We start from the raw sequence: 11,271 nt of genomic DNA on the forward strand, positions 1-11,271 counted from the left end.
TACACTGGCTTCCCTTCTCTTTCTCTACCTATTGTTGAGCTACCTCAATTCCACACTCTCTTCCGGGCTCAGATCCCACTCCTCTTTGTTCTACTTTGCCAAACCCTGGCTTTTCCTAAACCCCAACCTGGAATTACTCCCATTGTCTTCCTTCCTTGGTGTTATTCCTGTGCTGTCTGCTTCTCCCCCACAGCCCATAAGAAAGGGCCTTAATACCTAAATAAGGGAAAGACAAAACAGAGAAAGAAAAACTACAGACCAGGATCCCTCATGAAAATTGATACAGACATTTTAAGTAAAACATTAGCAAGTAGGCTACAAGAACATATTATAGAATGCAAGGTGAATTCAAAATAAAGAAGACTATAAAATAAAAATTACGTTGTAGTCATATGATTATATCAGTCTATACTCAAAAGGTTTTTTAAAAAAATCTAACACCCATTTATATTAAAACAAATTTCATAAAACCTAAGAATAAATTGATCTTTAGTATAGCAAAAATCTATCTAAATCTGAGAATAAACCCAATGCAAGAGAAATATTAGAAGCCTTTTCAGTAAGATCAGTAAAAACGAGGATGCCCATCATCACCAGCAATATTTAAACTGTTCCTTGAAGTGCTAGCTATATAGCAGTAAGACAAGAAAGAGAAGTCTAAGGAGTAAGCATAAGCCAAGAGAAAACCAAATTACCACTTTTTTGCAGATGATAATTTGCTTAGAAAACCTGGGGAAGTTGTCCAAAAATTAATTTGAACAATACCGTGTTTCCCTGATAATAAGACCTATCCTGAAAATAAGCCCTCCCCTTACTGTGTAAGATTCCTCTAAAATAAGCCCTCCCCTGAAAATAAGCCCTATTGAGATTGCTACTGTAGTGAAGGTGATCCCCTGCGCTACACGCTACATTACAGTACCCTCTGTATGCACCGTTCCCCCCCCCCCCGTTGAAACGCATGCCGTGCTCCGAGCTGCATCCAATCAGAGCTGCAGCAGTGAGTGCGTCATCCTGTTCTTCCCTAGTTATTTGCTTGCTGGCGCCATTGAGAGCAGTGCCGCGGAGGAGAGCTGAGGCAGGACAACATAAGCCCTCCCCTGAAAATAAGCCCTCTGGAGCTTTTCTTTCCAAAAAATTTAATAAGACAGTGTCTTATTATCGGGGAAACACGGGTACTTGCATCAAAGTTTCAGGATACAAAATAAATCCACAGAAATCAATATTTCTGTATTTCACCTCTCCTCCCCCCCACTGATTTCAGCAAGAAGAGCTAGAAAGAGAATTTCTATTCAAAATGACGTCAAAGAACTATGAATTCAACTATGAAGCGTTTGCAGAAATAAAGACAGTCCTAGCCGCGTAACCTTGGGCAAGTTACTTAACCCCAATCACCCTCCAAAAGACAAAAAAAATAAAAATAAAAGACAGTCTTAAATAATGGGAAAACTTAATCACTCTGTGGGTTGGTTGAACTGACATAGTAAAAAATGACAATATTTCCTAAATTTATTTGGTGCTCTACCAAACTACCTAAAGAATATAGAACTTAAATATATATAATGGAGGAACAAAATGCAATTATCTCAAATGTAATACTGAAAAAAATGGGAAGGAAGGGAACAGCTTTATCAGTATCAGTTCTCTGACTATAATACAGAGTAGCAATCACCAAAATTATAAATAGAGTTTATTGGTGGAATAAATTGGATGTACAACATGGGGAAACAAACAGTAGCCCAGTGTTGATAAACCCAAAGATCCCAATTACTTGGGAAAGGACTTTGACAGTGCAAAGAAAATTGGATAATGATCTGGCAGAAATTAGGATTAAACCAGCACCTTCTACCATATGCCATGATAAGCTCCAAACTGATATGTGACCTACATCTAAAAATTCACATTATAGGCAGATTGCAAGTGTGAGGAATAAATTATGGAAAGGGAAAGACTTCATGCCTAAACAAGTGATAGGATCACACAAGATTAAATGGACAATTTTGATTATATAAAATTTAAAAGTTTTTGCAAAACAAATCTAATGTACTTAAAATTACAAGGGAAAACTTAACTGGGTAAAAAAAAAATCTACACAGCAAGTTTCTTCAGTAAAGTTAAGACATAAAAGAAACTGATTCAAACTTACAAGACTAAGAGCCATTCTCCAATAACTAAGTGGTCAGAGAATATGAACAGACAGTTTGCAAAGGGAGAACTCTAAACTATTATCAACTATCCCCCAAATGCCCTCAATAATTAGAGAAATATTCATTAAATCAACTTTGAGATTCCACCCTATCCCTATCAGATTGGCAAAGATGACAAAAGAGGAAAATAACAAATGTTGAGGGGCTACAGGAAAGCCAACACACTACCACACTGTTGGGGGAGCAGTGAACTGGTAGCAACCATATCCAAAAAGGTGTTAAACTGTGGGTACCTTTTCACTGAGCTATACACTACTACTAGGCTTCTACCTCAATGAGGTGAAAGAAAATGATCCTGTATATACAAAAATTATTCATATCATCTCTTGTGGTGGCAAAGAATTGGAAACTAAGAGAATGTCCTCCTCTTAGGAGAGGGATGATGAAAGAAATTATGCAAATGTAAGAAAACATTATTGTTGGGGCGGCTAGGTGGCGCAGTAAGAGCACCGGCCCCAGAGTCGGGAGACCCGGGATCGGTTCTGGCCTTAGATACTTAATACCCATACAAAAAAAACTGGCTGTGTAACCTTGAGCAAGTTACTTAACCCCAATTTCTTAAAAAAAAAAAGAAAAGAAAACATTATTGTGCCATAAGAAATTATGAAATTGTTTTAAAGATGAGTCAGTGCAAGTAAGGAGCAAAAGAGGTTCACAACCTCAGAGACTGGGAGAATGATGGTACCCTTGACTGGGTTAGGGTAGTTAGAACAGAGGGGCAGGGGCTGAGAGAAAAGATAATGAGTTCAATTTTGGATGAGTTGAGTTTAAGATATCTATGAGGTCGCCAGTTTGAGATGTCCAATAGGAGAGAGGACTATCCCAAAAATCTAGAAAAAAGAGTGATAAAGGAAAAGAGGTTGATCCACAGTGTCTAAGGCTGCAGAGAGGTCAGGTAACATGAGGATTTATAAAAGGTCATTGGATTTGATGACTAAAAGATCATTAGTTACTTTAGAGAGAGTAGTTCCAATGGAATGATGAGGTCAGAAGCCAGACTTCAGAGAGTTAAGAAGACTAAGAGAAAAGGAAGTGGAGATACTAATTGTAGATGACCCTATTGAGGAGTTTAGTCAGGAAAAGAAAAATTTAAGTCCACTCTGGCCAGGGGAAGAATCCATAATTGAACAAGGGGCAGTTTTTTGTCCTTGGGAAGAATGCCGTAATGCTCATAGTGGTCAGAACTGGAGACAAAGCAGATGTCCATCACCTGGACAATGGCTGAACACATTGTGGTCCAAGAATGTAAGGAAACTGCTCTGCTGTTATTAAAAAACAATCAATATGATGGATATGGAGAAGCATGGGAAGATTTATGCAACTGATGCAGAACCAAGAAAACAACTCTAGCATTGTAAATGGAAATAGCCACTTCCATCAAGCAATCAAGAGTGAACACTGCAAAATGACAAAAAACAAACATGGCTCCAGAGAAGTGATATGAGAACACACCTCCCTTCATTTCTCTCCAAAAGCTGTAGATCCAAAGGTGTGAGACATATTTTTTTTAATTTTTTGATATAATGATTGCTTATGCTGATTTTTCTTCTTCTTTCTCTTCTTTTCTTTTGTAAAATTCTGTGTTATAAGTAGTGGCTTTCTGGGAAAGGATAAGAGAAAGATAATGGGCAATGTAAAAACCAAAAAGCAATGGAAGTGTTTAAATAACAGTACTACTACAAATATTTTTTTTCATATAGGAACTTTATTTTTGTCATTGGCATGTATGTGTACCCAGCAGTGGTATTAATCAAAAGGTGTATACAACCCAATTACTTTTCCTGCATAATTCCAAACTATTTTCTCAATGCCTGGCCCATTTCTCATGTCCACTAGCAGAGTATTAGGATGCTAGTTTTCCCAATGCATCACACCCCAGCACAAAGTATTGTCAACATCATGAATCTGATGAGTATGCAGGGACAACTTGGAGGTATTTTGGTCAAGATGTCTCTTATTTACATATTTCCTTACTAGAATGTGGATTTTGATCATAGACATAGATGTATCCAATCCCTATAAATCTTCCTTGGAGATAACCAATATGAAGTTCCCCCCATTCTGTCATTCTGAGTCCAATTATATCCTTTATGCAGTTTTAAACATTTCAAGTAATTGAAAAAGTCTCTTTAATTTTTCAAGTCAATTCATTTCTAAGCAAGATGTAATGAATGTCAGAGTATGTCAAGGGCAGGAATATAAGGACTGCAAAAAAACATGAAAAAGATTTCAATCTCAATTCATACATTAATTGCCATGAGGTAATTGCCATTGGAGAGAAAAGCACTGACTGCAGTAAATTTGAGGAGGCTTCCCCTAAAATTATACAGCTTATTGAACATCAGAGAATTTATATTGGAGAGAAGCCTTGTGAATATAGTGAATGTGGGAAGTCTTTTATCCATGGCTTATTCCTCATTTCCCATCAAAGGATTCATGCTGAGAAGAAGGCTTATGAATGTTTCAAGTCCTCCCTCCAAAGTGCACAGCTTCCTCTGCATCAGAGAGAGCTCCTAGTAGAGAGAAGCCTTGTGACTATAATGAGTGTGGAAAGACCTTCCACCATGGAGGATTGCTTAAACCTTATGAATGTAATGAATGTGGGAAGACCTTTAACAGAGAGGTCAGCATGATCTGCATCAGAAGAGTCAAGTGGGATTTAGTGTGGGAAGACCTTCAGCCACCATGGACAGAGGCCTCAATATCAAAATATTTATGCTGAATCAAAAGCTTATGAATGTAATGAATGTAGGAAGGCCTTCAGCCAGAGAGTATAACTTACTCAACACCAGAGTATTCATACTGGAAAAAAGCCTTATGTATGCAATGAATGTGGGAAAACCTTCAGCAGAAAGAAGTTTTTACTTACTGTGCATCAGTGAATTCATACTGCAATGAAACCTTATTAATGTACTGAGTGTGGGAAGGCTTTTAGTCAGACAAGACAACTTGTTCAACATCAGAGAATTCATAGCAGAAAAACAATATAAATGGAATGATTATGTCAAGGCCTTCTCTCTGAGCGAATACCTTATTCACCAAAGGATTCATATGGAGGGAAATCTTAGTTATGTAATGAATATGGGAAGGTTGTCAGTCCTCAGAACAGCCTACTGGACACCAGAATAACAAAAACCATCCCAAGCCTCATGCTCTATCCACTGCACCCCCAGATAGAAAACTAAGAAAATGCCAGGTCGTAAAGGGCTTTAAATACCATACAGAGCATTTTGGATTTGATTCTCAAGGCAACAAGGAGCCACTGGAGTTTATTGAGTGAGCTGGGGGGTGTGTATGACACAGTTGGACATCTGCTGTGAAGATGATAGATTAGAAAGGGGAGAGACTTGAGGGAGTGAGAGCAACCAGAAGGACATTGCAATATCCCAGGCAACAGATGATGAGATACTGCAGAAAGGTGGTGGTTGTGGGTGTGGAAAGAAGGGAATACATACAAGAGAGATTGTAAATGTAGAAACAAAGTTACAATAGAATGAGCAAGGTGAGTATTAGGAGATGAGGATGACAAATGGGGTAAAAGTCTAGGGGACTTTGGGGATAGAGGTGCCCTCATCAGAAATAGTCAAGTTGGGAAAAGGGGAGGGTTGGTTTGGGGTTGGACTTTTTTAAGATAAGTTTGTTTTGAATGTGTTGAGTTTCAGTTGCCTATGGGACATCTAGTTTTAGAGGTCCAAAAGATATTGGTAATATGAGACTAGAATTCCTGAGAGAGATTAGGACTGGATATAGAGTTCACAGTGTCATATGCATAGACATTAAAAGTGAATCTGTGGGAGATGATATGATCATCAAATGAGATTATATAGGAGAAGAGTAGATCCAGGCTAAAGCGTCAAGAAACACCCATGCCTAGTGGGTATGTCCAGGAAGATGACTAAGAAGAGACTGGGAAAGGGGTCAGACAGGAGGAGAAGCAGGAGAAAGCAGCCAGAGTCACAAAAACCTAGAGGGAACAGAGTATTCAGGAGAAAAGGGCAATAATGTCAAAGGCTACAGAGGGGTCAAGAAGGATGAGCATTGAGAAAGGGCCAGACTTGGCAATTAAGGGATCCCTGGTGACTTAAGAAAGAGCAGTTTCAGTTGAATGATTGAGTTGAAAGCCAGAATGCAGAAAGTTCAGAGTCAAATGAGAGGAGAAAAAGTCAAAACACCTAGTAAAAACAACTTTTTCTAGGAGATTTTCTGAGAAAAAAAAGATTGAGAGGTAGTTGGATCAAGTGAGTGTTTTTTGAGGGTGGGAGATACATGGTCATATTTGTTGGCAACAAGGAAAGAGCCAGTAGATAGATTGAAGGTCAAAACAGAAGTGAGGACGGTCATGGGGCAATCTGATGGACAAGACAGGAGGGGGTGGAATCGAGGCACATTTAGCAAGAGAAGGGCCACCTCTTCATGGGAGATGAGTGAAGGAGAAAATAGTGGGGGAAGATGGATGATGTGGGTCAAGGAGGGAATATTGTAAATCATATGAATAAAGTAAGGAGGCCACGTGATCCTAGAGCTATTTCCAAATTCCAGGGAATCTATGCCTTTGTCACTGAAGTGACACAGACCACAGCTCACCTCTGTCTGCCCACTCTGTGTCGCTTGCCTCCATCTCTTCTCCTGTATATTTCCTTCAGTGTGCTCTGGATATTGGTCACAGCCCCTTCATGTTCCATGGGTATTAGTGTAATATTTGAGTTGTTTCTTAGTTACATGACAGGACCCTTTTTTCTGGTCATGCATTTCTTTGTTGACAACCTTATAATGCACAGAGTACTGGGCCTGGAGTCAGGAAGACTCCTCTTTTTGAGTTCAAATCTGGCCTCTGACACTGGCTGTGTGACCCTGGACAAGTCACTTAACCTTATTTGCCTCAGTTTCCTCATCTATAAAGTGAGCTAGAGAAGGAAATGGCAAGCCACTGCAGTATCTTTGCTAAGAAAACTCAGATGGGGTCATGAAAAGTTGGACATGACTGAAAACAATTCAGTGCTTAGGCAAAGAGTCTTCCATGTACCAGGTGCTGATCTAGGTGCTGAAGATACAAGTACAGAGAATGAAGCAATTCCTACTTGTAATGAGTTCTCATGGGGAAGACAAGTCTATATAAATACAAATGCATATACCATTCATACATCCATACAAAGTCATTAAATACAAGATAGTTTCGGAGGAAAGTCTCCATGGGAGGGATTAGGAGAGGCCTCATGCAGAAGACAGTGCTTCAACTGCATCTTGAGGGAAGGGAGATGAGCGGGGAGGGCATTCCAGGCTGGGGATGGAGATGGGGATGGCCTGCAGGAGCAGCAGACAGAAGGCCAGTTTGGCTGGGTTGAAGAGGGTGGGAAGAGGACTATTATGCATCTGGAATGATAAATTGGGGCTGAAAGATAAACAGAAAAGTTTCTGTTTTATTCCAGAAGTTACAGGAAGATACTGGACTTGCCTAAATAGGGAAATCACCATCAGAATTGCAGTAAAGGAAAATTACTTTAGCAGCAGTGTGAAGAATGGACTGGGTGGTGAAAGAACTGAGGTGGGGGCCCAGGTGGCTGCTGCTGTAACCTAGGGAACAGGTGATGAGGGCCTCGGCCAAGGTGGGAGCTGGATGAGTGGGGGGTGTTGGAGACAAGATGGGAATGTCGAAATGCCTGCCTTTGGCGTCTGATTGGCTCCTTGAGGCGAGGGGGTTTAGGAGTCCAGGTTTATCTGGAGATTATGAGCCTGAGATACTGGAAGGATAGTAGTGTCTTTGAGAGAAATAGGGAAGGTTCTAGGGAAAGGTACCAAGTTCAGATTTAGGTCTATTGAATTTACTGTAGCTCCAGGACGTCCAGCTTAGAATTCCAACAGGCAATTGATGATTTGGGATTAAGGCTTGGGGAAGAAACCGAGCTTAAATATCTGGAGTTGTAGATTCCTGTGTGGGTCATCTCCATAGAAATTATAACAAACCCTTAAGAGTGAGGAGGTTCCCTAGGGAAGCGTCCGATGGCGCTGAGGGCAGCTGCTGGCTGTGCCACAAGCCTGTAGGTGAAGAAGCCGCGTTGTAGATTCCTTAAGAAGACACCGGGTCTTCTACATCCACAGTATCCAACATGGCACCACTGGGCCTTTCAAAATGCGGCTGCTGGGGGCAGGGACCCTTTCTGCCTTTCTTAGTAACCTCAGTGCTTGGCACATACATTAGGTGCTCAATCAATGCTTGCTGATTAGGCCAGACCAGCGCTTATGTACTCTCATCAATGCTCCCTGAACAGAGTTAAAGAGTAGAGAAATCTAGATCCTCCTTCTCTCTCCAGTCCTTCTCATCTGAGGGAACTAAGAGTCTCTGGGTCCCCACATCCTGCAGAGATGGGGGGAAAGTCGCCTTCTCTTTAAGCCAATTCCTGGGAGATGAATGAGGCAACAGATTCTGGTGGATAAGAGACCCCAAATTCTTGTGATGTGTATAGCCCAGGCCCAGCAGAAAAAAAAACAAGAACCTTGGTTTTTTGCTTGCTCACATCATGAGCCCAGGGGTGGGCCCTTCAACTCCTCTCTCCATCCCAGCCCTGTGACCTGCGTCTGCACCCGGCTTGCTGACCTGACAAACCTCCAAGCTCCCCCAAGTTTGAGTCCAGCCCCTGTGGCTCCACACCTAGCCCTCCCCAGAACCTTCCACTAGCCAGGATTCCTGGGCAGCTTCGCACCAAAGAACTCCCCAGACCCAAGCCTGGTTTACTTCCCAGGTAAGACATTTTGGTTGTTATGTAGTACGATGCACCCCTAGAAATACCAGACATGTCAGCTCTCATAACTATGTACTAGGCATGGAGAGGTGAACTTATGAGGGGGCTAGGGAGTCTGGGCCATCAGGAAGGGCTTCATTCACGTTGGCGGTGGCAGGTCTTGGAGGAGCGGAAGTGAAGAGGATGGTGCACAAGCTGTGCAAGGTCCTGAAGGAAGGAGAGGATGGTGCGCTTCAGGAAGCATGTTAGAGTCCAGGGAGGGAGATGGGTGTCCACCATCGGCAGACTGAGCAAGGAAGTATTTTAGGTTCTAGGTTGCTGGGCAGGCAAGCTGCCCCATCAAACCATTCCTAACCAGTCAGATGCAGTGAGGGGAGGACAAGGTAGACAAGGGAGTCAGACCCTCCTGCCACTGCCTGCTTCATGGGAGCTCCCAAGATCCAGGAAATGGAGGGACCCAAGAAGATGAAAAAGCGGCCCAAATACCCCCATGAAAGAACAGCCCCAAATGCTCTGAGGCCCATCAGCTCCTACCAGGACTTTCCAGAGCAGCAGACTGTAATAAGCTGGCAAAGGAGGAGGCGGCAGCATTGTGGAAGGGAAGATGGCAGCTGTAGAGCATGAGGAGCTGGGTTGGAATCTTGGCCAAACCACACACCCCTTGGAAATCTTCCTCTTGACCTCTCTGGGCCTTAGTACTTTCTACAATGGGACCATACCAGTGGAGGGGTCACTTGAAGGGGACCAGGGAGGGAACCTCTGCCTCCCCCAGGCCTTGGAATTATAATTTTCCTCAAAACTTTGTCCTCCCCAAATACTTAAACTTTTCTAGGGATGATGGACAATGGGAACAGAGGAAGAGCTTGAGACCTAGAAGGATGGGAGGCCTCCCTCCCTGCTCCAGAAAAACCTTCTCCCTCCCCAACACCTCTGGCCTAGCTTGGCCTCTGCTGCCCCCCTATAAGGTGAGCAGGTTTACATAAGAAGCAGTCTGTGAGTCCTCAAGATATGGGCTCTGGGCAACTCAACCTCAGCTCAGCCTAAGTCTTGCTAAGAGGTGAATGGGGCTCCTATAAGCATTTCTGGCAACTGTCTCTGCTCTGGGCCTCAGTTTCCTTCTCTGTAAAGGTGACCTCTAGGTTCCCTCTAGCTCTAATGTTGGGGGTGGGGCACTTTGTTTCAAGCTCTCTTTCAGCCCCTCCCCCAAACTGTCTATTCATTTTAAGGGTTACACTAGAATTAATTATTAATACAGTTAATTCAGTGTCCTACAATCTGAAGCAAGGGTTTTTTAATCACATTTTTATTTTTAAACATTCACTTTTTTTTAAAAAGCAATTGGGGTTAAGTAACTTGCTCAAGGTTACATGGCCAGGTATTTCTGGGTGGATGCTAAGTGTCTGAGCTTGGATTTGATCCCCAGGTCATCCCAACACTGGGGCCGGTGCTCTTACTCGCTGTGCTACCTGGCCACCCCCAAACATTCACTTTTATAAGATTTTGAGTGCCAAATTTTTTTCTCCCTCCTCCATCCTCAAGACAGCAAACAATCTGATATAGGCTACATGTGTATAATCATATGGAATATATTTCCACATTGTCATGCTATGAAAGAATAATCAGAACAATAGAGGAAAACCACAAGAAAGAGGAAAAAAAGGAGAGAGAAAATAGTCTGATTCAATCTGCATTCAGACTCCATAGTTCTTTCTCTGGATATGGATGGCATTTTACATCATGGGTCTTTGGGAATTGTCTTGGATCATTTCATTGCTCAGAAAAACCAAGTCTATCAAAATTGGTCATTGCATAATGTGGCCATTTCTGGGTACAATATTCTCCAGGTTCTGATGGGGTGCTTGAGATCTATGTCTGTAATATCAGTTTGTAAAACCAGTCTGTAAAATCACATTCCCCCTGCCCCAGCCTCAGAGCATTAACTCTGCCCCTTCCCCCTGCCAGCACTCTGCCCAGCAACAACCCATGAATTGTTTATCTCTACTTGGAACAATAACAAGCTACACCTATGAATCCTTCACTAAACCATCTATGAACATTTTAGCTTAGGCAAATGTTATCTCCCCTTAGTAAAGTGGCCAGCTGGACCTATGAATCCTTCAATGCACTATCCATAGCTTAACTCCTTTGCCAATTATACACATACTGAGGCTCCATTAGCCTTGGTTCCCAACATCCATCTTGTCAAACATGACACTGATAGGTGGCAGACTGGGCACTTCTCAGTCAGCCCTTGACCACTAGTTGACTTAGTGATGTTTCAGGCCTAAAACCACACCTCCAGGTAGCCCCCACCTTGGGCTATTTCCCAG

Source organism: Petaurus breviceps, unplaced genomic scaffold (genome assembly GCF_028583685.1).
Source record: "Petaurus breviceps papuanus isolate PSGF00001 unplaced genomic scaffold, PetGlider_PUasm1.0 387, whole genome shotgun sequence".
Taxonomy (NCBI): domain Eukaryota; kingdom Metazoa; phylum Chordata; class Mammalia; order Diprotodontia; family Petauridae; genus Petaurus; species Petaurus breviceps.